At 37.9% G+C, this 24,721-nt stretch overlaps 1 protein-coding gene across 16 annotated transcripts in view; it reads left to right on the plus strand.

The window, feature by feature from the left end:
* FABP6 (fatty acid binding protein 6) overlaps nucleotides 1-24,721 on the plus strand; it is a 45,109-nt gene that overhangs the window by 4,940 nt on the left and 15,448 nt on the right. The window contains exon 3 of one of the 16 annotated variants that reach the window (XM_068960165.1): nucleotides 8,720-8,799. The exons of 14 other annotated variants lie outside the window; for them this stretch is intronic. The gene's annotated coding sequence lies outside the window, so the exon portion shown is untranslated. Of the gene's footprint in view, nucleotides 1-424; nucleotides 446-8,719; nucleotides 8,800-24,721 lie in introns of those variants that run through there. One more of the 16 variants, XM_068960171.1, reaches the window with a different exon arrangement.

Below are 24,721 nucleotides of genomic sequence, written 5' to 3' on the forward strand. Positions count from 1 at the left end.
TGGCAGCCTGATTATTTGCAGGCCTGTGTACCCTGATACTGATTTGTTTTGTCATGACAAAATGTATCACTCCACTGAACTAATTAAAGATAGAAAATCTTGAGGTATGTGAATAGTGGCAGCATGCATGTGTATTCCGATTTATACAAGCGCCTTCAGTTAGGGTCTATATAGTATAAGAAAACGCATTGTGGTAACAACATAACCGTGGGCATAAGGTTCCATAAAAGTGCCCTACCATGACAGAGCTGACACAAAAGTACAAGCACATCTATACTACAAGGTTATAATGGGACAGTACAAATAAACAGAGTATAATCAAGGTCACACTGAAGCTGAAATGGATGATTGCAGCATAGAAACACTCAACTTCCCTTAACTAACTAATTTAGCTGCCAGTAACTGTGAAACAGTGATAGCAGACACCAGAATGGACTGCACTGAGGTAATTGCCTACTAGCTGGAATTTGCGTTGTTACGGGTATCCAAGCTAGCTGGATACATCTAAGTTTGCTTTGTCTGTTCATGCTGCAGCCCATCTGACTTAGTGTAGCCATACAAAAGCCTTAAGCAAGCGTATGGATTTATAGCGAGCGTTCATGAGGGAACAGATGATAAGGTAGGGTAGTAGATATTTTTCCCAATATCTGGACTGGGATGTAAGGATTTTAGGTTAAGAGGTTTAGGATTTGAAACTCTGAGTAACTGGCTGAGACTGACCACGTATGTTAAAGGGATTGTGTTTTAGGTACTGCAGTAGCCTCATTTTTGCTAGTCCTTCAGCAGTAACGCTGAGAAATAGTTTACTGCAGGAAACACCATACTTATTCCTTCCTGTTGATCTGGATCATAGTGGCAATAGCTTCCTGTGACTGCCGTAGTGACAATGACTTCCTGTGACCCTGAGCAAGATTCGACGGTCTCGGAAAAGCCTCCTATGAATCATGGTTTAGGGACCACAGTTTTATGCTGTGTTAATAAATTCATTTTAACATTATTCAGTGTTTGTCTAGGCAAGGCATGGTCTCCTATTGTTTTGAAATAATTTTTCAAGGCTTTCCTATTTAAAAAGGAAAAGTGTAACTAATAAAAGCAAACATGCATAAGTAATGCATAGGAATATAAGCAAACCGAAAGTAAGGGTTGTCTTGATTGTGTGCTGCAAGTTTACTGCTTCTAGAACAATATAAGAAAGTAGACTGCTTAAAACAGTTGTTAACTACTTTACAGTTAAACTGTTTTGAAACATCTTTATTGATTTATTGCTGAAAATTTGTATGGGTGGAGAAAAATAATCAGTCACTCCCAGAATGTTTGGCAGCTGATTTTCCTGGCCATAAGAATGTAGAGCTTATTTTGTTAAGTTTATGAATGATCCTTAAAGGATTTGTAAAATCCCACTGTATACACACATGCCCCAGAAGTCTACCCTGGAATTTGAAAAGTTAATTATATGCTAAATTTCTTGTGAACAAGAGGTGAAGTCAAGAATTGGGACTTCATCTAACGTCCATCTGGAGAATTGATTTAAATTATTATTCACTTCATCCAAAGCTACTGTCATAATCTAGGTTGCTTAAAAAAAAAATTTTCAAATATAAGTCACCCCTTGGGACGAAGCTCTGATATTAGCTCTATGCTGACAAGTCTCATGCTTATTTTATAACTTAAAGGGCTGTGGATCTGAAACTACTTCCTGCCTTAGCTTAGAATCTGACTAATTTCTGCTATCTTCTTAAATTTTTGTGTCTGTAAGGTGCCAGTGATGTCCACTTTGTATCTCCACATATTTGTGCATAAACATAAAATAAAAGATTTTCCAAGATGCAGAATTGCTAATATTGTCTCGTATTTTAAGGTCAAAAACTTTTGTAGTTTGGGGTACATGCATTATAACTGTCTTTTTAATAAGAGATCTTTGTTATTTTAGTATCAAAAAAATGCAATGTGCCATGAAAACTGGGTCTACACAAAAAACATAATAGTTGTTATTAAATGATTAAGTTATTAATTATAGCTTATTCTTTGTAGATCAAGTTGCAGTCCTCTCCCACACGTACGCACTAATCCTCTTCGCAAATACTTACTATCAAAATGAAAAGATGTGGGTACAGAGTGAATCCGTTCCTATGTTTGAATTCTGTAGTGCCCAACTAGATTCAACAATTTTACTGAAGCCTGGAGACTCAGTGAAGCAAAATTAGTCTAGGATGTAGCCAAGGCATCAAAGAGCAGAGGTTACGGGGCATCATTTTCGAAAGTATTGTCAGGGTAATCTAGGCTTCACAGTGCTGTGGGCTGGAGATGTATCACTGTACCTATCTACAGGCAGCTGTGAGGCTAGCACCCCTGTCTCTCAGCCCCTGAACTGTCTTGCGTCTGTGTCAGGTGTGGAATACTCCAGTTCCTACTTTCTGCAGCTGCAAACCTCCTGATGGGGTGGCAGTCCATCCAACCACCTCTCCAGCAAGCAGGGCAGATAGGAAAGTACTCCTTCCATTCCCCTGCTCTGGTAGACCAGCTCGATTCAGTCTGCAGGATGCTAATTGGTTAGGGTGGACCTAAATGACTGGGTTCATTTTTTAAGAGTGGTTTAGGCATAGAGGGAAGTATTTACACAATTTAATTTAGGTGCCTAAATTAAATGGCTAGTTCAGGAGCTCTGTGTAGTCAATGGAGAAAGGAAGCACTCTCCAGAGAGTGAATCAGAAAAGGATGCTAAACTAGCTCTGAAATCACCTCCTCAGAAGAGCGTTTCTCCTTGGACTATACAGTTATGCTAGCTTCCTGACTTAAACATCCAGATTGTGATTATCACCTGTACTGCCATATTCCCTGAGGTAAGGAAAGGTCTACAAATGTTAACAACTGGCTGTCTGGGAAATAAGTGATCAACCTGTTGAGATATCTATCTGCGTTTTGTCTTAACAATCTGTGTGCTGAGGCCATGTATTTTTGAAAGCAAAAGGGCCTTAGGCTCTCAGATTTATTTTGTGGCTAAAATGGTACTTACTTTGTTTTCAGGGCTTACGTGGAATGTTATACAATTTCAGACTCCTTGTTCAGAGATGAAATTAATCAAATAGATTCTTTAAACAGATTTAAGTGTTACTTGCACAAGTGTTCTTCCTCCGCAAATTTTGATTAATTTTCCTCCGTGGTTTTAGATAAGTTGATTTGTTAATTTTCTGTTCTAAAACAATGTGTTTTGCATTTTCTGTGTTTTGTAGAGAACAGAACTATAGCTAGTATATTCTCTTTGCATGACTCCCTTAAGTGAGCAGCACACTTGGGGACTGTGCTGCTGAATTTAAGATCTAGGGGAATTAAAAATAGGTTCCCTTCAGATGTTAAATTCTTTTTTTCCTCTCTGCCTGCTTTAAGGTCTCCCTGTCTATGATTTATCATGAACAGAATAGGATATGTTACTATCCAAATTTTAGATGACCTTTTACCCAGAGTCTCGTGGAGTTTTAGCAAAAATATAAGGTCATTAAAAAAATCTTCTATAAAGGAAACAATTTGTTTCAAGCAGTCTAAACAGTATTCTTTCCTGTGGAAATGCAAGCCTGTATATTTTGACTTGCATATGGTCTTCTATTGTTTTTTAATTTTGTGACTGCACTGTACTGTATGCATAATCATTTAGTTGTTCTTACTCGTCCTGAATGTTTGTGTATGCTCCTTTCTACCAAATCTAGCTGCTGCTTTTGCACCTGGATCACACATCCATTCACAGTTACTGTTTTTTTGCTAGCGAGCACTTATATTTCAGTTTCAAGATAGTGGGTTTATAGGAAAGCCATACATGTTCTCAAAGTGTCTGAAATATTTCTGATCAAGCTCCCTAGGTTTGATAGGGGATGGAAGATCAACTGTGTCTGGTTAAGATCATTGTGTAGATGTTTAAATAGGAAGCTGTCCTGTAGGTCTTTAGTTTCCTTTTATCTTTAGGCATAACTTCTTGCTCTAAAACGCAGTCATGGCTTTTAGAGTCCAGAGCATTGCTGAATGCTTAGTTCACTGTAGATTGTTGCGGTTTTGGCTCCCATGTTTATTTAAAGATTTACCAGAAGCCTACCTCCCCTGTGTTTTGTTAGATTCTAGCTCCTTTCCTCCTTATTGACTCCTGATGATACCATCTCCTTTTGATGATCTACCAGTAATTAGTTGGTAGATACCTATACTGAATTCTCTGAGGCTTTGTCACTTCAATTTTAGGTTGGAGAGAGAACTTTTTGAGTGAAAATTAATCATTTCTCATTTATATGCTTTTGTAATGAAGTTTACAGTACCTTATGTGGCAGTTCATAACTGAAATACTGTCCTGATATGGTAAGCAGGACTGGACCCTACCTGAATTTGAGTAGGAGATCCCTACAAAATATCCAAGTGATTTCCTAAGACAGTCAGTAACAGTCTTTCCCTGAGTAAGTATTAAATCAGTGTCCTAGCACTGAGTCGTGGCTAACCCAGCAGAGGAGTTTGCTCCCAGAAGCTCTTATGTCACAATTCCCTTTATGGATCCTCTGTTCTGATGGAGTAAGCCTTTCTAAAGTGAGGCCTTGTCATGCAACTTGTAGTCTAAACCAGTAAATAAAAAGGGACAAAAGACATGTATGTGCAACCTTATGTTTGGCATTGCCTAACTCTTGAGGTCTTACCCATGCAACTTGCATCTCTTCTTAACTTTTTTTTTCATTGGGATACAAATACAATTATTTTATCTCTGAATAATGTCACCTTGCTCCATTAATATGTGGGAGGGTTTTCCCTCAATCTCCAGAAACAGCCATCTTCAATAATTAAAGGAGAAGCCCCTTGGAATGTTTATGGAAAACAAGCAAGGTAATAAATATTAGTCAAATATGTGGCAGGAATATGTTTAATTTGAATTTAAAAATATTGGAACTATGAACGTCTGAATGAATATTCTAAGTCTTGTCTTATATAAAGAGAACAGCAAGAAAATATATTGTACAAATGTTTCCTGGAAATATGTAGACAGTCCAAATCTTTATAATTCCTTGTAGCTCATCAATAGTTTTTCAGTAGTTTGTAGGTTTGGTTTACTTTATAAAAATCGCTTCCAGCTTGATTTTCTTATGAGATGAGGACAGCAACTTTCTGTGTCTGCACCAGGAAATGGGAGCCGGAAGTACTTGCTCGCTACCTCTGAAAACTGTATTCACTATTTACTGACACTCGCCATTTTTTTGGCAGGAGAAATGGTGCTGAATGTCGTGGCTACCTTAAAAAAGCAATAACCAAGTAGTAGCTGGTATTTGACTGAAACATTGGACAAATACAGAATCATATTATTTAATATGATTAATTCTGCTCAATATTATGGTACTCGTGTTTTAAAATATCTGATATTATCATATCTATTTAGTATTCTTCATTGAATAACTTGAATAATTTAGTTTAGTATTAGTTGTTTACAGAGTGTTGGTTAGATATTACATTAAATATTTGAAATTGAAATCTGAAGTGGAATGCGTCTGCATGCAAATATGTATTTAAAGAAATAAAAAAGGGGAAAGATGGGGGGAAAAAATCTGTCCTATTTGGGGCAGAGTAGCCAAAACTTGTGTCCAAGTTGGATTATGTCTGATTTTGTGAGAAAGCAGGCAATTAGTCAATAACTTAGTGTTTTATACGTGTCAGGGACGGGGTGAATTTATGCATGTGAAAGTGGAAAGCATTTTCAAAAGGACACTACTGTGCCTTTGTATTTCTTTGTCAATATAACACTGAGTATTGAAGGAATTTTCTGTCTGAGGTCTGAACTGAGGAGGAAAAATCTTCATAAGTAAGTTGATTAAGAAGGTTGAGAGCTTTACTTGCCCGTTTTGGTGTACGTTTCTTTCCTTTACAAAGGTCGTCATCTATCGAACTCGTCTGGGACTTGTAAAAAAAAAAAAAAAAAAAAAAACTTGTAAACGATATGGGCATATAACTAAGTAATATTGGTTTAACACACTGCCCACTGTAACCAAGTTGCTGTAATAGCCTATATGAATCCCAATTCCTTTCTGAGAATATTAAGTGGAATTTCTTTATTTCTGCAGCCATACCTCTTCCTCTTTCATGGATCTTATTTAGGCCAGCATTTTGTTCTTTCTTGTTCCTTTTGTCATAAATAGTTCTCTTATCAATCTATGAATAACATGCAGGACAATCATCAGATAAGATCATTTTTAAGATCAGTTTTTTATAAATTTTATATATTTAGTATATTTAGTTCTTTTGCATAATTCTTGAGCTGTTTATTCACACTATCCTTTTTAAACAATTCTTTTTAATTTTTAGTAATTATCTAATTAGTAATTATCTGTCCTCCTATAAATATTGTTTGTGTTGAACTGACATTTAAAATGTTCATTACAATCACTGGATCTTAAAGTGCTTTGTAGAAAAGTGACTTATGTAAGCTACGTTCTTTAAATAAATCCTCTACATCAACATAAAAGAAGAGAGAGAAAAAGAAGGAAAGGTAGGGTGGCTGTCTTAATTTAATACTTTTTGCAGTCTGCCAGCCCCACCTGTCCTTTCAGCAAAAGTGAAAAGTGTTCACACAGGCCTTCAGTTGAGAGCTAAGACCAAAGCAAAACAACTTAATTTTAAGATCAGTGGGTAGCTACAGTAACATCACTGTGAGAAAAATTTAGAGAATATGCATCTCACGATGGATAAAGAAACAGCGCTTTTTAAGTTAGAGAAGACCTTAGATTGTAAACTGTACACAAGTATGTTACCTGAATAGTTTTAAAATATTCTGAAGGAGAAATGGATGTAGTTTGAAGGACAGGTGAGGAATCGTCTTTGGATGGTAGGTCTGAATACAGCCTCGTTCTGTTGATCAGTTATCAAAATCATGAACTTTTCATGGTTACAGAAACTGAGCTGAAGATCACCATCTATTCCCTTTAAGACAGCCGTCCATGTCTAAAAGATGCTCCTTCTTTATGACATAAGACTAGTCAGTAGTTGACTGTTGACAGAGCATATCTACATAGGCATGTTCAGATGGTGTCACTCTAGTTTAACCCATGAAGCTACATTACTTACAGACTTTGCAGGGGGACAGGCCTATTCGTATAAAGGCAGTTAGGTACCGGCATGTTTAAAAGATCATGTATTGGCATTGGTGTATGCCCCTCCACTGCCCAGTTCAGGAAGGCAGGGCAAACGTGCAGTTGCATCCATCTCAACATACGAGCAGGCCCACAGAGCAGTAAGTCTTTTGGCAGGGATGGAACATATTAGTGCTGTAATGAAACTCGTTTTGTGGATATACAGATGATTCGCTTTGCAGGACTGTGAAATTAGCATATTTTAGCAGATATTAAATGCACAAAAGATTGTAGATTAGAGCATACACTTTAGGATCAGGTGCCTGCAGCTATGAGTTGACTTACCACAGCAATGAATTGAATATAAATAGGTATCTGAGCTTTCATACTGTACAGTTGTTCCTGACAGTATTACCTCCCAAACCATGTTGTTCTGGGTGTTATGTTGCTGAAGCAGTCAAGAAATCTCTTGGCTGCTGCAACATCTTTATCAGAAATAACTTGTGAGTTTAGTGCTTCGAAAGTGGAAAGGACAAAAAAGGTGCCTCAGGCAGGACTGACTGGCATTTGTAGTAAAAGAGCCTATCTGGGCTTCTCAGTTTTTTTTCTTGATTTTTCTGACTGCTTCCCCTTATTTCTACCAATGTATTAGCTATTTAATATTACCACTATCTGAATGAGAAGCTTGTTCACCAGACTTTGTTTTATCTGTAAAATGGTTCCTGAGTCTTTTCTTTCTGCACTATTTTTGTATGTGCAGGTATATGAATTCCGTGAACTCTGTTAGCTCTTTGTTTTCCATGGAAATGCACAGCACAAGCAGGCAGCAGCATTGCACTCTTCCTCAGCAAAGTATGGCCCTTGACGCAGCAGCTCAAGGGCTGCTCCACAAAAGCATCTCACTCTGATCTGGCACAAACTACCAAACAGGGCTACAGGTGATGGAAATTTTTGTTTGGGCAACATATTGCTGCTATTATGTTTAATTCTTCATCCAATGAAAGTACTTTCAGAAATGTAGATTGCAAGGGACATGTGGGTCTCTCTTTATGTGTTTGTACAGAGCACAGAACAATTGGGCCCAGCCCTGGCTGCAACTTCCACACGTCACCGTAATACAATAAATAACTGTGTGAATTGACAAATTATGCATTTTTTCCTGCACCACCAAAAAGCTCATTTTATATCATGTATGTGTGTTGTAGTTTATCCTCCTTGAACAGCTAGGCCAGATTTTAACTGTAGTGTTGTTACTATCCTGATCCCTCCCCCCATGCAAAAATAGCTATCTCAAATTAATGGCCGTACTGTTGAAGGCTTAGTTGGCTTGACAGAGATTGTGGGTTGAATTGCATAAGTTGCTGACATTCAGGCCTGTAATGCACTGGTGACTTTACACACAACGACTCTTCTCATTGGTCGTTGTTTTGCAACATTATCACTAGAGTTAGGATAATTCAGGAGGACTGAACTCAGGTATAGGTAAGCTGTCATGGCAATGAATTTAAAGTTTCATATAGAAGTCTCAGCAAGTTACAGAAGTCTCTTTTGCCTTCAGTAACAATATACGAAAGCAACTGTTTATTTCTTGGGTTGTGGAAGCACAATAGCGTTTCTGAGGTTCTGTTCTTCATCTGTAGACAAGCTCTGTTGATCCCGAGATCAAGAGAACTTAGACTGTTGACTGTGCATTCGCTGTAAGAGCTTGAGAAAATATGAGGTATGTCTTTTCCTTGACTGTAGTCACTGAGGGTAGCATCATGTTGGATGGGAATAGCCGTGATGGGAAAATACTGACCTTAAATTACTTATATTAAGGTGAATAGAATCCAGTCTGTTCTCAGTTAGAATTTCATGCTGAAAATTTAAGATAGGACAATAAAGGAGACGGAATTGACTAGCAACCATATATAACCATTGTACTTCACTAGCTGAAGCAAGCATGAGCTGTAAGAGCCCTTCTCATATGGTCTGAGTGTACCCTTCGCTTTGTCACTTATTTGTAGCCTCAACTTTGCCATCTGTGAAATACAGACAATAACATATCCTTCATAGAAGTGTGATGTGATTTAATTATAGTGAATGTTTACAAAACAACTTAAAGATGTAAAGTGCTGTGTAAGTGCTAAATGTTGTCCTTGACAAAGACACAGGAACCAGATAATTAGTCTTTGAAATGCATCTAGTTATTTCATAAATTATAAATTAATTTTTATCTTTAAATTAGGAGTTATTGACACATTCAGCTTTCTTGCTAATTACTTATACGACCAGTTGGGTGTATTTCAGTAAAACAGGGCTGGCCAAGGCAAATGTGTTTTCTGTCTAGACGTTGCCTTACACATGACAATTATATATGGATTGACTGTAAATCAGAGAGCTAGGCACAACAATAAAGTTAGCAAAATAGAACAACATTAATTATATTGAGATTTTCTAGATGGTTTTCAAGTGTGTCTATAGTTGGCAGTCCACTTTGAAGTTCACTTTGACTTCACTGTTTGCCCAAATAAGAGTGAATAACTTTTTCTTCTATCCTTGGCTTAGTGTCTGTGTGCCACTTTTAGCAGCTATGTTTTGTTATTGGGTCTTGCTCTTTGTTTATGATTTACAAATTATTTTTCATATTTTGCAAGTCATTAAATGAAATCACTGCGGAGCGTAGTATTCCACAATAGCTTGATTCTTTCTGTCTTTCTGTCTTTTCTGTTGTTTGTCACAAAGGGGAGAAGAGCGTGGAGTAAATGATAATGTGCCTAAGTTTTCAGGCCTTTCACTTCACTTAAAAAAAAAAAAAAAAAAAAAAAGCAGCAGCAGCAGTAATGAAAGCTGTACAATGCTATTTCTTAGCCATGCTATCCAGTTAAGCTCTCAGTTTAAAAAAAAATAAAATAGCTGGTCTTAAGGTCTGCTGTTTTCCTGTGGGGGGGGGGGGGGAAGCCACTCTGAGCTGGAAGCTTCCTGTACCACATAATCACATCAATATAAAGATATTCCGGGTAATATTCATTTTTGATATAATCTCACTGACTTTTTAATTCACTTACACCAAAGATGAATTTTGTCCGTCACGGTATCTGCAAGCACACGCAAAAAAGCACTAACAACAGTTGGAGGGGTCATGGCCCATTTGTGTATGTTAATATTTCTGCGGCTGATGCATACATTTCATTCCTTTATCAGATGCTCTGTTCTGTGCTAAAATTATAATAAAAACTTGCACTTAGCAATTTTTAAAACAATCTTTTTTTTCCTGGCACTTCTTTTGGTAGCGTTTTGCTAGAGGATTGGTACTCATTTCTTTTTTGTGTTTCTGTTCTTTTCTTTCTGTCTTTCTTTCCACAGAGTTCCCTTTTATCCACCCCCTTACTTCCTCAGGCCTCATCTGACATGCATGGTTTACCAAGCCAAGAAGCGATATCATGACAGACAAATATTTTCAGCTCTTTTGATGCTGAAAACGTACCTCAGACTTTGTGTGCCCCCCCCATGACCTCTATGTATTTTTGTATTCTTGATAAAAATAATGAACGGCCCCCAGTGTTTAAGAAAAATGTCAATTTTTTTTAGTTATTTTAACATGTCACAGTTATTGAGGTGGCATGTGCATCACAGGGAAATAGATTAGAGACTGCTCTCAGTCAGCCTTTTTCTGGGAGGGTGGTGGTGGGTGAGAATAGTTTTAATGCTTATGTCCTTACTTTCTTCCAAAGGTAGTACAAATTTTGGGCTGTTTAAATGAAGGTTGTCTTCCCTCTTCCATCCTCTCCTCTCCCAAAAATGAGGACTAGCTGAGGACATTGTTGGCGTCTTGTCTGTAGCCTGAAGGGATGCTTATAGTGTTCATCAGCTGGAGCTGAATGCTGTCATCCCACCGTATCTTCAGGGGTGAAATTGATCTTGAGAAATATCTTCATTTCTTTGCCATATGCTGAGCAGCTTTTCACTTGGTTCAAAAAGTGTGTGGGACTTGGAGCTTCAGGTGGGAAATACTTCCCTGCCCTAATAAAGAGGGTGACTGTGCTATAACACTGTGTTGTCAAATGCCTTAGTTCCATCAGCAGTTTTGTATTTGTGCCACCTTGTAACCAGGCTTCCCTAAATTTGTAGAGACCATTTTTGGCTAAAACCCTGTGAGTATTAAACCTCAGTGATAAATATGCAAGGGAGAAAATGCTGTGCTGCTTTCAGAACACAAACATTTCCCTGCACATTGACAGCAAAATATGTTTGGCATGCAGTGACTTTCAGTGCTGCCTGAAATAAGAGCACCTAAAGGATGCAGTCTGGCCCCGAGACTGCAAAGTTCAGTCGTTAATACAGTGCAATGACAACATGAAAATTATGTCCTAGTTACTAAGATATCTCAATTTCTGACCATGCTAATTCTTTCTAGATCTTAAACTACTTTGCTTTTGTGAATATACCATATTGTGCTCTCTTGAAGGTCTTTGCTGTTGTCAATGAATAACATTGTGTTCTTTTGTGGACCCTACGTTGTAGAATCCTTCATGCTAAGTGTATTTCAAAATCAAGAAATGCCACCACCTCTATTTTTGGCATATCTTCAAACAATTCACTTGGTATGCATGCTTTCTTGCCAGATATCTAATCAGCTTCCAGATAGGATCATTTTATGGACTATTCTGGCTCAGCCTGTCTTCCTGTCAGGGCTCATCAACAATACCTGGCATGGCCCTTGGCAATTCACTTCCTTTGATGAAGTCAGGTCACTTTTTAATTGCTCTTACCATGTTATCTGATAACTTCTAACTTTGACAAAACAAGATTTGCAATTGGCTTGCAAATCAAGAGAAAGAATTCTTCAAGCTAAGAGCTTGCTCTGTTATCTTTCAAGGGTGTGTTTGGTGGTCAATGGTTGGGAAATTGTTGTGTTGCCTTCATTCATAGACTCCCTTTAACTCAAGCCTTATAGCTATAGAAGGAACATTCCATCATCCCCAAAATAAAACAGGCTATGGCTGTTAATGTCATAGTAAACAAACCGTTGTGGCTTGCTAGGCCAGGGTAAGTCTTTGGTAACTGGTTCACAAAATCATATCAGAGATTATTAACATAACAGACTTCTTCATTAGACTCTTGATGATGAGGATACATGGTGCTAGTAGAAAAATTTGCAAGTTAGTAATTGTTCTTTGCCCAACAGTTTTGGGAATCGTAGATTTGGAGTGATACAGTCAAATAGGAAATTCTAAGATATTTTTTTTTCTTGATCCAGTCATAGACAAGTCCATAAAACTGCAAATACCACTGTGTAATGACATCTCTCTCACAGTGGTTCGTTCAGCCTGTGTTTAGCCATGACTTCTGCATATCTATCCATTGGCAACTCTAAAGGCACACAAGAATGTAATTAGAACTAATCTGATAATCTTGCAAAAGTGATGTTTGTTCCTTTTAACTGAAGTTCATAAGGTAAGAGTGGCTGGGTGTTGAATTTGGGCTACTGTGTTTGTCATTTGTCAATCCTTTATCAATTGTGTATTCTCCTTGACAGGCAAAGTCTGTGGAAGTCTCGCGTAAGCATGATGTGTACAACTGGGTTCTTACTGATTTTCATAGAGGACTGTTTTCCTAGTAGGAATCACTGAAGGGTTTTGACAGACTGTTTTGGGACACCAAAGAGGGTTTCAAAGCATTTCGATGGTATTTGAAATGTTGCATTACAGAGGTGGGCGTTACGAGGATCTGAGTAGGAAGGCTGCATTATCTCACAGCGTGCTTTCACCCATGTCATGCTGTTTTCCAGAGCCGTGCACAGTCCGCAAAGTTTGACAGTAAGAGTGAATTCAGAACTTTGTGAACTTCAGCAAGTTGAAACAGGGTTGTTCAGATTTCTGCAAATCCTACTTTGGACAAGTGACTTCTAAAGCTGCAGAAGCTCCATTTTTGTATTGTTGAGATCATCAGGAATGGTTGCATTTTTTATCATGTCCCATCTTTCTCTGGCTGCTCAATTAGCAACTCTGTGTGTAGTCTACTGAGGCTGCATAGTACTTTCCACAGAATATCGTGCCTTATCTGTAGGCCAGGAGTGTTAGTAACGTAATTAAAGCACATACCATCCCATTTTTAGGCAAATGCTCAGTGTCATGACACTGGGTTTTTTAGAATTTGGATTTGCTTCTGGCTAATTTAAATGCTAGAGAATGTGGTGTGAAGTAAAGTAGTATGCCTGCCTTAGGGAAGGAAACGTGAATAGTGGTGCTCAGTTGGTATGACAGATTTTTAAATGGCAGTAGGATGCATGAAAATAGTGCAGAATGTTAAACATGTTACATTGTTTCACTGGGGTAATAGCAGTATTTCTGATCTTGAGTTACATATGAGGGACAATGCAGTAGTAGTATCTTTTATAATACAAATTCTGGCTTCCAGAGTTGTCCAACTGAAGCTATGTTCCTTTCTCCCGCCCCCAAACTCATAATAAAAGAAAAATGCACGCCTTTAACAATCGCTTCATGGTCTTCATGGGGAATTATACTGGTGTAACTATGCTGTATTTCTCAATGGTTACACTAATCTAATTCCCCACGTGGAGACTTATCACACAATAAGGGCCAAGTCTGCAGTACCAAGGATATGCTGATGTAGCTGAATAACACATTTTTTTTTAACAGATGGAGTTCTTTCCCCGCTATAGTTAAAACCACCTTGCTGAATAATACATACTCTACTAGCAAAAGATACCTTTGCTAGCCTGAATTGATATCTTTCTATTCACTGGAGTGGTTGGTTAGAAGTATGGTTGTTTTTCCTTCATGCTTCTAATAGGCATAGTTATGCTGCAAAACCATTGAAAACTGACCTAAGACTGCATTTTTCCCAGCCTGCTTTATACCACTTTGGAAAAAAAAATAAATTAAACCACAAATCGGAGACTTCCTTCTGGAGAGGACGGACATATTAGTGATGGCTTTTTGCAAGATTATGGGATTCCTCTGCTCAGGCTGAACCTAACTGGTGTAATAGAAAGAGAGGAATACAGTTAAAAACAAACAAACAAACAAACTCTGCCATGTCATTCTATTTATTGTGTGAAAAGATTAAGATTGATTTTAAAAATGCACAGTTATCTGCTTCCAAGCAATCCACATTTCATACAAAGTTCATATTTTGTGTTTGAGATTGCAGTTTAGATAATTAACATTTGGAGTACCGCTATAATTTCAGTATTATTTTCATCCCCCTGTCATTGAATACCATATAGGTTGGATGTTATGTTTACAGAATGTTCCATCATACCATTTCTTGTACTTCAGTCTGGTATATGGCATCCGTTTGAATGGCAAAAATGCTCTCAAATAGAACTTGTATTTCATGATATATCCTCTCAAGTGATAAGTTTCTATAGCAAAAATGTCATAGTGAATCATACAATACAATGCAAGTGTATGTCTGTACCCCAAAATAATTAAATTGGAATTAAATCAGGCTATCTCTGAATGATAATAGAGAAGTTGTAGTTAGGGAGCTACATAAGACAAACTAAAAGTATCCAGACATCTTAGCAGTACGGAGGAAAGAGAGGAAAGAAGGAAGGAGAAATTGTCTTGCCTTCTCTGAGAAGAAGAATGAAAGATTTAAAAATCAGTAGTGATTAAAGTTCAACAATTGGAATATAATTAGTCATCGCAAAGTATCCTCCATGCCTCCAGCAAATATATATGTATACGAGCAACTTCTGCTTTATTATTACGTGATTGGTATAGTTATTGAGTTGCCTTCTGCTATGAAATTACTTTCTCTAAGGGTGTCTTGAAAAAAGATCAGTAGCAGAACATTAGTTGCTCTTTTTTAGGCTAGGCATCTAAACTGTGGATGCCTTCAGAGAAGAGCTGCCTATCTAAACTTTAGCATTTCTCCATGAGTAACTCTTTTCACCTTTGCAAAAAAAAAAAAAAAAGAGGAAGTTCTCAGGGTTATGACAATGAGTGAAAGCAGCAATCGTTTGGCAGGAACATGCTTAGCTGATGTCGTGCTGCCATCAAATTACAGACAGAACAACTTTGGCTCCTTTAGGATTAGCATACTAAATTTTTTCCAGACCTAAGTCTAATCCATTATTTCTTTAAAAGTTTTATTTTTCAATAGAAATTTTAGTTTGATTTTCTTTTTATTTTTGGTAAAAAAAAAAAAATCTCTTCCTGTGATATTGATAGCCCACACACCATACTAGCATCTTAGCAAATATCAGACAGAGTGGAACTAATTAAGAAGGAAAAAATATCATTCACTTTCACTACCCTAAGCCTAGGGATTTTATGTCTTATTAATTCCATTACCATGAAAAGTACATTAGATTTGAATATTTTAGAGTTTTTGTATACTTAATAACCCAAATTTGTGGTAACAAACAAGGATTTTTTATTGTTTGCTTGTTTTTGAGTATAACATTCCTTGAGGTCTTAGCTCAGGCAAATTTCCCATTGATTTTAATAAGAGTTTGCCCAGCAAAGAGCTGAACAAGTACACAGTAAAGTCCTTGGAATTTTGCCCAGTGGTTTTCACCTGGCAATGTCCCTTTATGCATATTTCATAACCTGTCCTACCCTGTACTTGCAGGCACAGAAGAACAGACTTTGCGACTATCTCATACATAAATATGAATGATTTAAATGCTAGTGTTAGGTAGTTATCCACTCTGTAAAAATAAAGTAGTATTTTATAGTTCAAAACACTGGTGTAACTTGTTGTCTATTTTAATACTTTTTAATTGGAAAATTTGATGCTACTTTGGTTTTTCATCATGGGTTGGAACTCAAAAATATGTGGGAAAGGACCTCTTAATTTTTTACCACTGTGGTGCTGTGAAATTTTTGCAATTGTAAGGCTTTTTCCCCCATGGCATAAATCTAGTATAAAAGGGCTTCATGTTACCTGTTATGTTTTTTCCCTCAGAATAAAATCAAGCTGGCTGACTGACCCAAGCTTGGACCAGGGAGAGGCCAGATAAATACTGCTTACACTTTTAGATCAGAGGCCAGGCAGTATTTGTCAAATCAGTAGAGAGATTTTAATTAGAATTTGACTATAGCTTTGCTTTTTCTACACTAACGTTGATTTGATTCTAATTTCTGAAGTCACCCAGGGTGAGTCAGATCTGGTCATGCCAAAATAAGCTCTTGAATTGTTCCCAGATGATGGAAAATATGAGTCAATACAGAGACTTTAGCAAGTAGAGACAGTCATCATAGGCATAAAGCAACCACAAAGCTTTATATGGCTCAATGGGAGAGAAGGTCCACCCAGTGAGTCAAGGTTGAGTGTGGCTGGATTTCAGGGCTCTTCTCTTAGCAGAGTTGGTGAATAGCGAGAAAAGGTGGGAGAGCTATGAATCGTGAGGAAGCATTCACTGATGCTCATGTTGCATGATTGTTTTTTGGATTAATGTAAAGCAAAAAAACTCAGCAAGGGAACAGATTTCAGCTGTAACTTGGATTTCCGTGTTCTCTTGAGCAGCAGGAATAGGCAGCAGACAGAGCTCTTTTGGCTAAAGACAGGTGAAGATGCCCTGACATCTTACGCAGCCGTAGCACTATTCAGTGCATTCATTATCATCATTCTTGCAGACTGTATCAGCTTGGGTATGCATATTGCAATTAATAACTCTTTTTCAGTAGTTTTGGGAAAATCTGTCCTGCTGTCATACGCAGCAGAGAATAGTTACTATTTTCCACAAGCTGCAGTTGGCTGTGGGAAAACCTTTCATGCAGAGACCTAGGAAACAGGAGCACTTGCTGTAACACAGTAACACTTCAGAAGAGTCATGTTTGAATCTGCTGGTTTTTTTTTTTTTATAGTAATACTTTGTTGCTGTTCATGTTCACAGTCAAAATATAATGTATGTGCTCAGTCAAAAAATCAAGAAGAATCTATAATATGGAGTTGACTCTAAGTGTGGATACCAAACTGGATGAGAGTTCCTTACATAATGATCATTTTAATTTTCAGTCAGATATGTACCAGGACAAAACCCTTTGCTTTTAGCCCTTTTCTCCTCATTTGTAGCCTATTGCTGCTGCCTCATTACTGCACGTTCTTTGCTAGTGCAGTAAATCTGGAGACCTAATGGTGCACAAGCCCCTCTGAGGACAGCACTGACTTTTAAAATATTCATTTCTATGCGGATCAGGGATACCCCAGTCTGGCTGTAATCAGAGGAAGAAGGAAGGAGACAAATAATCACTGAACATGACTGTTTGGGGAGCAATTTCTGTCAAAAAAACAATCAGCGGCAAAGGTGGATATGAGCTGGCCTTGCACCCCCAAGCGCAAGTAAGAATGATGTGGGCTTGTTTGATACCCATAATAGTATAATTGCTTCTTTCTGTTCCTTCATCCTTTAGCCAGCTGCTTTTCCTCTGCTGTGCTGACATGCCTGTTGTTTCTCTCTGTTAACTGCTGAGTAACGTAGAGATAGCGGAAGGTGCCAGACAGCAGTGGCATCTGCATTTCTTTACTTATCCCCAGAAAGAAGGTATAGCACAAGCCCTGATGCTGCCCCTTGCTATGCTAGTGAGACTCAACTCTGATCTGCAGGGGCAAATCACAAAGCAGAGGAGGCTTCAGGGCAGGTCACTTCTTGTTTATTCTTTTGTTTGTCAAAACGGTGCTAGCTGTGGGAGTGAATTGTGTGTCTGGAAAAATCAGTACATCTTTGCTTCCAGCCAGTGATCCACAGAGAGGTCAGTTCATAGCCTGAGTTATTCCAAATGGAATAGACCTTTGTGCTATGAAATCAGTTTGCAGCAAGTTTCTAGCCGCTGGGAGTTGAATGGACTATGAAATTTATCTTGCCTAGGCTTAATGAACAGTCATCAGGTAGTAATGTTCTTACCAGTCTTGATTTAAATGCAACTTATAGCAGGGGATGGATTTTATATACCTGGAGTAATTTCTTGTGCCAGCCAAACTTCAACTAAGTGTCTTGGTGAAAAGGATTTAAGCTAACATGTTGTACCTCATGTTGGCAAGCAGTTGTGAGCGCATGCATATAATTTACTGTGACTCTGTGGGAACATGTTAAGTCACAGTAATTTAATTGTGTGCTTCAGTCCTGTATTTTATCCATACAGAGGCATCACTCTCAGCTGCTTCTTCTTCTTTTAACACTTCAGGATAACAACGCTAGTAAAGCATTATGTCCATCAGACCACCCTCAGTAAGGAAGCTGCCTAGAATTTAAGAGAAACATGTAAACATTCATTTTGATAGTAAAGGAAATAAAAACAAAAAATGTAAAAACTCATATCTGACCCTGTGCGGAAAAAAGTAAAACAGAGGCCACAGCAACTCCAGAGCTGGCTCAGCCAAGCAATGTCACATAAAAAATTAAAGAGAAAGCTTTATTTGGATCATGCCTGTATGTAGGTCACAATAACTTAAAAGAAAAGGCACTGACCAGACAAAAACCTTTAAAAATTACATTGTCGTAAGAGAATGATTTTTTTCCTCAAACAAAAGCCTGAAAATTAGTATTGAAAGGATTTCACTGTTCAGTGCTGTTTCAGTTTCCAGCGCTGCTGGTTTCAGTGTTTTCAGTTTTACTAGAGGCTGAGCGGAGGAGGACCTGCACTGGTTGTGTTCTCAGCTTGCCTGTCTCCTGCTTGCAAGCTTATCCAGTGCACAGCAACAATACAGTACGAAGCTGGTTCAAGCCATCTCTCTTCCTGACATCTTGTGCTGTGGCTGCCCCATATAAATCAATTCCAGCTTGATCATAGCTCCTGAGGTATAAAGAAAAGAAATATGGGTCAGCTTCAGCTACCTCTCGCCCCAGCTCCCCATAGCAGTCTACGTTTCTGGCTTCCTTCAGTCCGTAATTACAGGATCTGGACAAAAAACTCTCCTGTTGTTCTTGCCTTTGTGTACATCACTCTGACCAGTAAGTAGCCACTCCAGTGATTCTGTGCTTGTCTGCAAGAACTACTGCTTAAATCAGGGGTCTACATAGTCCATGCACCTTGTCTGAGCAAACTAGTTTTCAGCTTTGAGGAACCTAAAGAGGAGGGAAAGCAAATCTTATACCTAGCCCTCTGGTCTGCCTCTGTACAAGAACTAGAATAGCAGCATGTTAGATAATCTAATAAGCACTCCTTTTAGGAGAGGGAGCTGGAAACAGCAGTGCAGCTGTGAAGAGTTAGGGCACAGAAGGTCTAAATGCCTGTAGCCAAAGAGCAACAGTGTGGAAAGAAAAATTAAAACAAGCAAACAAGCGAAAGTATAAATAGGGCCTAAGTGTAAAAATCACTTGTAGAAAAGCTATAGCAGATTGGTGTTCTTGAAATCAACAATGGAAACCAACAGATTTTCCTTTAATTTTTGCTTGAAAATCTATATTATGTGCCCAGGTTCTGTATCACCGTCAAGGTATATTCATTTGTTTGATTAGCAAAATCTAATTTTTTCTATGTCAGTGCTTGGAGGCAGCAAAGACTTTAAGACATTGTGTAGCATTGGAGGTGTTTTTACAGTGAGTCATCTTTTCACAGCCGGTTAAGACTTTTGAAACAAATATGCTCTCAGAGGATGTTCCTCTTCATGGAAACTTTTTTTTTTTTAAATGGTCTTATATTTTTGTAAAGGTATTATATAATTACTATATTTTCCAATAAACTTAAGAGTTTTGGTAAACTAACTTTTCCAAAGTTCATGTGCATAGTAGTAAACAAAAAAAATCAAGGTGACTGCCACCATTTTGAATCCTTGAAAACAGAATTCACTTTATAAACAGTTGAAAACATTTGAAAATTATTTTCCAGGTTTATGCCAAGTATTTTTTAAAAGAGATGGGGCAAAAAAGTTGAATCTTGTTTATGCCTGGATTTCCCTGCTATGTTGAGAGTTAGTCTTATTTGTGGACAAGGAAATTTTTCATTTGGCTCATGGGCCAAGGTAGAAGTGCTTGATTCTATTGTCATGTAATAATCTAGGTTGGAAGGGACCCCCAGAGGTCATCTAGTCCAACACCCAGCTCAAAACATGTCTAATTAGATCAGACTGCTCAGGGGCTTGTCCAGTCGAAGCTTGAACATCTCCAAGGGCAGAGATTCCACAGCCTCTCTGGACAGCCTGTTCCAGTATTCAACTAACCTCGTATTAAAAAAAATTTCCTGGTATCCAGTCAGAATCTCTTGTATTCTCCCTTGTGTCTTTTCCCTCTCCTCTTATCATTGTGCTGCTCTGAGAAAAGTCCATCTCCATCCCTTCTCCATCCTCCAGCTCCTCAGGTGGTTGTACGCTGCGATAAGGTCTCTGCTTTGCCTTCATTTCTCTAGGCTGCTCAGGCCCAGTTCTTTCAGCCTCTCCTTGTACGTCATGCCCTTAAATACGTAGCGTTTCCACAGCTGACAAGAGGAAAGCTAGGCATGAAAATGTAGGCAAGACAGAGATTTAATTGTGTAAGAAGAGCTTTAGCTGCTGTTATTTACAGAGTGCTTTATTGCTGATTCCAGTGTCACCCAGTGGGAGATATGGTCCAATTATGGATCAGCTCTAATTTTGCCATATGTTGGCCTTTCCTATCTTCTTTTCTCTTTTTCTATCATACTTCCGCTTGGAGCGACTTGTGTCCCTCTTTTATTGAGTTTATTTTGTTTCTCCGCTATCCCATCTGGCAAAAGGAAAGTCATGAAATTCTTGACATATAAAGCATTGCAGTAGACTTTCATGAGCCTAGCAGTCAAGAGGAATGAATGGAGCAGGAGAACTGAGCATCTCTTCAAATAATTCTGACTCTGCCTGTTTTATAGGTTCAGAATACAGCAGGATAGTGGTTTATATCTGACACACCGCTGCAGACTATACCATAATTGCAGCTGCTCACAACAGAATCACAGCAATCACAGCTGAAGGTGAGAGGTAATTTTCAGGTGTGTTAAGTAGTAGTGGGCACCACAAACCTTACTCTGTGACCCTGAGAAAACTATGAGCTTTATTCCTCCAGTCTTGGCAACATAGCCTTTTTTGTAAAGGATATTGACAGCTCCAAGAGAAAGTGAAGCTAGAACTATAAAGAATTAGTAATTAATAATCACAAAGAACTGAAAAATTTTATATTTCAATCCTCAAGGACAGGTCTTGCAAACCAAATCTCCTTAAGGAAGTCCTGAACAAACTTTTCTTCACATTAGCAAGTTGAGAGGGGTTTTTATGGTATAGCCTGGTCTTGCTACTATGCTGTCTTTGCATACAGGAGTTATTGTCGTGTTTTACGCGGCATGAACCTTTTCTACTAAGAAACAAAATGAGAAAATCGAGCACAGAGAAGGCAAAAGGCAGCCTTCCCTGAGCTAAGGCAACATTGTATTGCAAGGCAGTCATTAGCAACCTGAAGCCAAACAACATGGCCCCTTTGTCTGTGTTAGCACTGAGTAAACTGAAGCAAAGATGATTGTGGGTTGTTTTCAGAATCCCATCAGGTCCTTCTAGCAAAAGAAGAGCTTTAGAGGTGGGCTGGAGGCTTGCTGTTTATGGAAAGGACGGCATAATGTTGTCAATCAGTATATTTAATAATCTGCCTCTGTCTCACAGTTTTCTAAATACAATAAAAATTCCATTATTGTGCTAGAAGAGCTTATGCCTTTTGGTCCTGGCTTTCAGGACACAAGCTTTAACTAACCTTGAAAGCTATAGCTTTTTGCACAGGAGTCCATCTGTGCTATATTTTACTGTTTTTTCAACTAAGAAGCAGGGTTAAAGCTTTATCACTAGATGGCAGTATGGTTTATGGCACAAACTTCTCTACCTGATTTTCAGAGACTGCTCTGAAGAGCCAGGCCTACCTCTGGAGAATTCAGACTGGCTTTAGAACCCCCTCCGCGTGCTCACCAGCGGATAATCCTAGCCTCTAGGATCCTGCATGCATTGAGGATCCAGATGGTTTTTAAAGCTGTTTAAATTTTTATGCAAATTTTGTCAGTGCAGTTTGTCTGAGGAAGCAGAGTATCAGGTAGCTGGCGCTCTCTCAGGTCACTGAAGTAAGTGTCCAGATTTTTAAGCATCCTGAGAATGATTAGTAATCTGTATGCGTTACCAGATTTACCCTTTCAAAAATGCAAGTTTAGGTTAAAAATCAAGGTTTTTTTTTTAAATGAAGTATCGTTATTCAATTTTCTTTATTTCCTAATGCTTTCTCATCATTTAGGAGGAGAACAGGTTTTGTTTATCAAATGTTTAAATTGTTTAAAACTACAAGATAGAGAAACTTCCAAAAGGAAGTTCAAATCTTCACGCATTTTCCAGATTTTCCTTCTGATTCCAGAAGGAAGCTTTAAGAAGAATAGTGCTTATTCCAAGAATTAAGAAAAAATCACAGGTGTTGTTAATACGGTCTTATTTTTTGAGTTTTATATCTGCATTATTTGATTAATACCAGCAAATTTATTGCTGACTGACTCGAGAATAAATAAAACCAGGATAAAACTTTTGAAAGAGGGATACTACAGGCTAGGTCCAATAAAAGCAGTGAATAGAACAAACAGATATAAAGATCTGATTTTTGGAACAGGTGAAGAGACAACACATGCTTTGTATATATTTTCTCCACTACAAAAATATATTTATTATTTATCTATTTCTCCTATTAAATATATCTAAGCAAATAAAAATAATTTTAACTGTTGCAAAATATGATGTATATTATACACATCAAAGCATAGCTTACACCAAAAAAGTGTTTAGATGCAAAGAAAATTGACTTTTGTACTTTAGGAAGAGAAATGCATCCCTCTTTGCATCATATATTTTCACGTTCTCTGCTCTTGCACAACAGACCTGTGTTTTTAGTTGGCACAACGTTATGAACACATTGCTAGCATAGGAAAAATACACTCAAATATTGATTTCTTTTGTTTGCTTTTGAGATTTTTATTTCAAGACAGAATCCTTGTTTGGCTTATTGGAGTGGCAAATAGCTTATCATCATCACCAGATCGCTGTCAGCTCCACCTAATTCTTGAGGTGAGCTGCAAGAGATTAGAGTAGAGGAAAACTTGAGCGAGTAAAGGAGATAGTAGGGAATTAGTAGACATGATTTTAAAATAAAAGAAAAATCAACTGCAAAACAGATGCATCTTAAAAGAAAGAAGTATCTATTTTTTACGTTTCTCTCTAACAGAGATTCAGGAATTGCAGCTGAAGGAATCCTATAGCGCAGCAGAATTTAACCGTGCATGGGGCTTATGTGCACAAATAAAGCACCAGGCTGCGCAAGTGCAATAGGTGGAGGTTAATATACTTCAGTTCAGGAAAATCAGTGGAGACACGGGCAATGTGTTGGAGAAACTATAATAGCTAAGAGATAGATGGGTGTCTAGTGTTTGTAACAAACAGCAGTGAATCAGGATCTTTGGCTATTAAGCCAGTCTCAAATGACCTGAGGCAAACTTTATAATCTGTATTTAAAATAGAGCCCTATTACTTTAATGATGGAGGTCTGGGGAACAGCAGTCTGGAAAGCAGGGTGCATAATGAAGTATGCCCTATTTATTCCATGTATACTGAACTCCAAGTAACCCTTGCATTATGGAAGTTCCCCTGGCAGGCCAAAGGGAGAATCTGGCCTTTCTTTAGCTCTGCAGCTTTGTGTATTTGCTTTAGTGACCACTGATGATGCAAATACAGAGATGTTGAAGTTACAGAAGTAAGCGTGTATGAAAATGAGGTAGTCATGACATTTTGGTATCTTAAGAAAAATGAGATTTTGAAATTTTCTATGTTGGAAATATGAAAATACTGTGTATAGGTATTTTTAATAGAAACAGTATGTTTCAAAGTCAGTACATTTTATTTCCATTTTTTGGGATGACTTAGAGAGTTTTCTCTTGAGACATTTATACACCAGACTTTTTAAGTGGAGAGTTGACTTATTGGAGCTATAAGTTAACCCCCTTTCTCAGCATCTCTTGATAGCCTGCATCATCATACATATTGCAGAAGAAACCCTACAATGTATTAAAGAAAATGCTCTAGGTAGCCCAAGCTACAGGAAAAGAATGAAGAGAAGAACTGCTATCCAGGTAGAATTATTAAAGCGCACTTATTTAAAAAATGTGCTTGTTTTAAAGCAGATGAGAAGTAAATATTTGTGTTTTTTCAGTAGAAATTGGGAATTTTTCTTAAAAAAATAAGATTTATATTAATTTTGCAGAAGCAATATTGTATCTAAGAATTATTCCAATAAAAATTCCTGTATAGTTTTATCTAAGCTTGTATATTAAATAGAGACAATAACGTAATTGAGCATCCACACTTCAAATTGCACATATTTTCTATGGGGGTGGCTATAGTTCTACATTCTATTAAGTCGGGTTGGCTGTGGGTATGGGAGCAATTCAGACTAGTCAGTGATGAGGTTACTGAGGCCCTTGCATGTCTCTCTGGATGCCTGTCCCTCTCTTTCAACACATTGATCCCTTAAAGTAAAGGAAAGACAAGATAATTACAAAAGCTCTTAATGTCTTTGTTCTTCCTTGAAACAGTACTTAAAACTAAGGAGTTTTCCTCTCAACACTTCAAGGCAGAAACAGACAAGCAGAAAAATCCAATGTCCTTATGCTTCAAAACGTGGCCATCTTTTTAAATGTTTCCTTACCACTGCAAATAAGTGTTCTGTATTA

The sequence above is a fragment of the Struthio camelus genome, chromosome 13 (assembly GCF_040807025.1).
Source record: "Struthio camelus isolate bStrCam1 chromosome 13, bStrCam1.hap1, whole genome shotgun sequence".
Taxonomy (NCBI): domain Eukaryota; kingdom Metazoa; phylum Chordata; class Aves; order Struthioniformes; family Struthionidae; genus Struthio; species Struthio camelus.